Source organism: Phacochoerus africanus, chromosome 9, assembly GCF_016906955.1.
Source record: "Phacochoerus africanus isolate WHEZ1 chromosome 9, ROS_Pafr_v1, whole genome shotgun sequence".
Lineage (NCBI taxonomy): Eukaryota > Metazoa > Chordata > Mammalia > Artiodactyla > Suidae > Phacochoerus > Phacochoerus africanus.
The window spans coordinates 32,550,204-32,554,869 of record NC_062552.1 but is presented as its reverse complement, the minus strand read 5'-3'; positions in this window follow the sequence as shown (position 1 = coordinate 32,554,869).

Sequence of the window (4,666 nt, the reverse complement as noted above, 5' to 3'; positions counted from 1 at the left end):
GTAAGTGCTGGAGTTCCTGCTGTGGCACAGTGGGTTAAGAAGCAGACTGCAGCGGTTTGGTCTCTGTGGAGGCACTGGCTTGATCCCCAGCTGGGTGCAGGGCATTAAGGATCAGGCATTGCTGCAACCGAGGCTCAGATTCCAACCTGGAAACTCACGTGAGCCAAGGGTGCGGCCATTAAAAATAAATAGTTCCCCTTGTGGCTCAGTGGTAACAAACCCGGCTGGTATCCATGAGGACATGGGTTTGATCCTGGCCTCGTTCAGGATCTGGTGTTGCCACGAGTTGTGTAGGTCGCAGATGTGACTTGGATCTGGCGTTGCTGTGACTGGTGTAGGCTGGCAGCTATAGCTCTGATTCGACTCCTAGCCTGGGAACCTCCATATGCCACTAGTGTGGTCTTAAAAAAAAATTGTGGAGTTTCCGTCATGGCTCAGTGGTTATCGAACCCGACTAGTATCCATGAGGATGTGGGTTTGATCCCTGGCCTTGTTCAGGGGGTTAAGGATCCAGCCGGCGTTGCTGTGAGCTATGGTGGGGGTCGCAGATGCAGTTTGGATCCCGTGTGGCTGTGGCTGTGATGTAGGCCAGCAGCTACAGCTCCAATTCGACCCCTCGCCTGGGAACCTCCATATGCTGTGGGGGCAGCCCTAAAACAAACAAAACAATTGTGAGTGCTGTCCTAAGTGGGTGGCTACTAGTGGGGAAAGCTAGACTCCAACCTGCTCCTGTCTGCCTGGGCAAACCTCTCCCCTCTGAGCCAGCCTGTGCTCACAGAGGGACCACAGAGTTGGGGGTGGGTTGTGAGAGTGGTATCTTCTATGAACTTTTGTTGTTTACCAGAAATTCAAATTTAACTGGGCATCCTGTATTTTCATTTGCTAAATTTGACAACCCTATTCTAGAATCTAGAGCCTTCTAGATCATTCTAGCCCACCCCAATCTACAATTTTGCAGATGGGGAACCAGCCTGAGGTTAAGTGCTCTTCTCACTCAGCTGTCAGTGGCAAACACCAGGCTTTGGACCTGATTTTCCTGATTTCAAGTGCAGGCACCTGTCATTCTCTTAAGTAATCAGGTGCCCTTTGGTCTTGGTCTGCAGTATTGGTGGGACCCCAGACTGTCATTGCAGGATGGGGAAGGCGACTGGAGCCCCAGCCAGATGAGAAAGAATCCTGGTTTATGAAGGACCCATCACGTGCTAGGCCTAGGGCTGGATGTAAAATCCAATCTCTGCAAATAGGTGATTCCGCCTACCCGGCGCTTGAATCATCATCACGTGGCTTGTTGCCTTCATCGTCCTGGAGTCAACAGCCCTCAGGTAATTTCTCTTAGGATAACGAGGTCTTTCACCCAGAAAACAAGTGAAACATGGCTGTCCTTGTTCGCCTCCCCCCTCCACCCCGACACACAGCAGATACAGAGGCGGGCGATAACTATACAGTTTGAGGTCCCAAAGTAGGGAAGGAATTAGGATAAACAGAGGGGTCTTGTGAGCGCAAAGCTTAGAGCTTTCTCCTGGAAGTTGCCCTCCCTGCTCAGGATTCGGTAGCTCTCTTTCCTCTGCCTGTCTGTTTCTCCCCTCTGATGTCCCCAGGGAAGAGGGAAGAGTGCCGTCATTCTGCCAGTTCCGAGGCCTGAGCACTGTCCTGGGGTTTTCATGGGGCCACTTTATTTCCTTGGGGTTCCCCAGGTATCTGAGCCCTCCATTCTAACTCAGGTGCACACTAAGCTTTAGGCTACTCATCCTAGAGGCTGGGGTTTGATTAAAATAGCTCAATCCTGGAGTTCTCTTGTGGTGCAGAGGGTTAAGGATCCGGTCTTGTCACCGCTGTGGTGAGGGTTCTATCCTGGGCCCTAGAACTTCCATTTGACACAGGCAAGGCCAAAAACAAAACAAAAAAAATCGAAAATAAAATAGCTCAACCCTCATATAATCCAATCAGTTTGCTACCACCGTGTTCTCTTTTTCCCCGTTCTGCCTCCTCCCACTCCTCCCTCTTCTAGTGCTGTGGCCTCTAGAGGGCAGGCCAGCAGGAGGCGCCGAGCCTGTGTTGGTTTAATAGAGTTGGTTTTTTGGTTTTTAAGGACTCTTACCCCAGTACGCAAGGCTTAATGCATTTATAAAGCGGCATGGGTTTGATTTCAATTCAGGCAATGCAAACCAAAAATCCAGAAATCCCAAGTATTTCTGAAACATACCCATAGCATTTTTGAAACTTTTTTTTTTCAATGACCACACCCATTGCGTATGGAAGTTCCCAGACCAGGGATTGACTGTGATCTTCAGCTGCCACCTATGGCACAGCTGTGGCAACGCAGCATCCATTAACCCACTGTGCCAGGTAGGGAATGGAACCCATGTTGCTGCTGCAGTCAGGTCCTTATCCCACAGCACCACAGAGGGAACTCCCTCAGAATTTTTTTTTTGGGGGGGGGAGGCCACACCGCTGCATATGGAGGTTCCCAGGCTAGGGGTTGAATGCCAGATCCAAGCTGTGTCTGTGACCTGCACCACAGCTTTTTTTTTTTTTTTTTTGCTTTTTAGAACCTGCAGCATGTGGAGGCTCTCAGGCTAGGGGTCTAATCGGAGCTGTAGCCGCTGGCCTATGCCACAGCTACAGCAACACAGGATCCAAGCTGGGTCTGCGACCTACACCACAGCTCACAGCCATGCCGGACCCTTAACCCACTGAGCAAGGCCAGGGATTGAACCTGCAACCTCATGTTTCCTAATCAGACTCATTAATCACAGAGCCATGATGGGAACTCCTCCCTCGGATATTTTTAAGAATTTCTATCCTTGGCTCTTTTCAAATAGGTGACTGATTCTTTAGGCAGCTCGTCCTCCCCATTCAGCACCACTGATCGCATGGCTCCATTCAATCCGTCCAATCTGTCTGAAGGTACCTGTGTACCAGACCCGGCACACCCATGTATGTGCTGATACCTATAACCCTTGTATTGAGTGCCTAGCACTGTGCGAAGCACATCATGCTTTTAGGTAGGCACCATCAGCTGTACTTCTGAGTTTTCTGGTTATAGACTGTCTCAACAGGCTCTCATGGGTCCTGAACAGCGAAGCTAGGGTTCAAACTCAGGGAATGGGGGTCCTCAGCCCACAGGCGATCACATGGCTGGTCTTCCTACAGTTTGTACCTGGTCATGAGAAACCTACTCTGAAAACTTTGCTCCACTACGTTGTTCAGGAAATAGCACCAGTGCGGTGCAAACAACTGCCTCTGGCTCTTGGAACCCCTTGCTTCTATCTCACAGGCTTGTGTTCCTTGCAGCTCTCAGGATTGGCTGCAGAGGTGCTGCTAGGACCCACCTCAGCATGCACCTGTTTGATCTTTGCCTGATGGATCTCACGCCTTTTCTCTGGCAGTACTCAGCTTTCTTAAGAATGTCAAAAATGTTCAGACTTGTGAACTGTCTTTTTTGGTATTATATCCCTCTAGTCATCAAATCAGAAGTTTTCTTAAGTGGTGCCTGTGGCATGTGGAATTTCCCAGGCCAAGTATCGAACCCACACCTCAGCAGTGACAATGCCAGATCCTTAACCCACTGGGTCACCGGGGAACCCCAGCCTTTTTTCTTTACAAAGATCTCAGATCACTTAATTCCCGGTTGAACATGGTTGATATTTCCCATTCTTCGTGGGAATACAATTTTCTTTCAATAAAATTGGGTCCTAACTAGTTTTTGTGTCTCAATTTTTCTTTACTTTTTAGGGCCACACCCTTGGCACAGGAGGTTCTCGGGCTAGGGGTCAAATTGGAGCCACAGCCACACCTGATCCTTAACCCACTGAACAAGGACCAGGATCAAACCCGCATCTTCACGGACACTAGTTGGGTTAACCACTGAGTCACAATGGGAACACCACATGTCTAATTTTATAGTCAGCTTGTCCCCTCCTTACCAGTTGAGAACATAGTTCAACAAGCCCAGGTTATTTTTGTCTTTTAGGGCTGCACCCATGGCACATGGAGGCTCCCAGGATAGGGATTCATTTGCAACGTACCACACCTCAGGGCAAAGCCAGATCCTTTAACACAAGATTAAGGCCAGAATGGAACCCAAATCCTCATAGATATTAATTGGTTTCTGCAGTTACTAACCTGAAGGCTAAAATAAAGTTCCTGGGCCGGGATCAAACCTATACTACAGCTACTGCAGTGATACCAGATCCTTAACCCTTTCTACCACAAGAGAATTCCAAGATGACATTCTTTTGGTGAATACCTTGTACTCTTGACCTTTCAAGTACAGATAAAGCTCCTTTTGGGAAGGTTCAGCAACTTCACACTAGGGATTAGCCTTTCAGCTCTGATTATTTTGTCTTTTTACCTTAACTAGGGCCACTCCCATGGCAAACGGAGGTTCCAAGCCATGTCTGTGACCTAAACCACAGCTCACAGCAACACCGGATCTTTAACCCACTGAACCCGCAGGGATTGAACCCGCAACCTCATGGTTCCTAGTTGGACTTGTTAACCACTGAGCCATGAGAGTAACTCCTGGTTCTTATTTTTACCAAAGTTAACTGAAGCAGATTTAAGTCGAAGGTTAAAATCACAGGCATTTCCCACCATACCATCACTGCACTGGAGCTGCAACCTAAGTTCTCAGGCCATAGAAGGAGCCTCGAAGTTTCTATAA